Raw genomic sequence first — 1,099 nt, 5'->3', positions numbered from 1 at the left:
CTTTAACCGTTTCATAAAACTGCCTTTAAATTTATATTTGTTTACTGTTTAGGGGAGTTCTATTAATTGTAATGGTAGGGCCACACACATCGCGATAAAAATTATTGCGATAAAACTTCGTTTTCGGCCTACGGCATTTGTGCAGGGCCACATTGCAAACAAAGAAATATCGATCGATAAAGAAACCCTTTGATGTGCGCGAGTTTACCGACAGTGGGGCGAAGTGTCTGCGGCTTCGCCCGAAGTGCCGAAGTATTCGCGAATATTTGGCTACAATATATCGCGATAAGGCGAATGTTCGCGTTATCGCGATGTGTGTGGCCCTAGCCAGTTGTATGTATGTATGTATGTAAACTCTTTATTGTACAAAATAAGTAAACAAACACAGATGACAAACAATGAAATATATGTACAAAGGCGAACTGTTGAGTTGTTGTTCAAATTACAAAAAAAATATTTCCCCAGGATGCTAGACGAATACTTTGCAGAGCAAATGAAGGAGATCATCCGCCAGTGCTCCCCCAAGCGACAGACCATGCTGTTCTCTGCCACCATGAGCGAGGAGGTCAAGGACCTCGCCGCCGTCTCGCTCCAGAAACCCGTCAAGTTGTTCGTGGACTCCAACAAGGATGTCGCTTTTAATTTGAGACAGGAGTTTGTTAGGTAAGTATTTTTATGAGTCTTTATAGCCTATAGTCGTGAGTCCTAGTCTACTTTCAAAAGAGCGATCCCGGATTTTTTTATTGATCCCGCGGGATAGCGATATAAACGAATTCTACGTAGACATACAGGCTGATTCTACATACTCGTATATATTATTCAGCCGGCCGCCCCGGCTTTACAGTCATACTATTGGGTGACGAAAAAGACACTAAGGGGCTGTTTCACCAGCCATTGATTAGCGTTAACTGACGGTTAAATGTGATGCCGTCTCCGTCTATTCGAACAAAACAAATAGAGACGGCATCACACCTAACCGCCAGTTAACACTAATCAATGGATGGTGAAACAGCCCCTAAGGCTAATGTAATGAGACTAAGACTAACGAGACTAAGACTAATGAGATTAAGATTAACGAGACCAAGACTGACGAGACTAA

This window comes from Choristoneura fumiferana, chromosome 13 (genome assembly GCF_025370935.1).
Source record: "Choristoneura fumiferana chromosome 13, NRCan_CFum_1, whole genome shotgun sequence".
In the NCBI taxonomy this organism is placed as follows: domain Eukaryota; kingdom Metazoa; phylum Arthropoda; class Insecta; order Lepidoptera; family Tortricidae; genus Choristoneura; species Choristoneura fumiferana.
The sequence above is the reverse complement of the archived record's forward strand: the minus strand, read 5'-3'. Positions refer to the sequence as shown.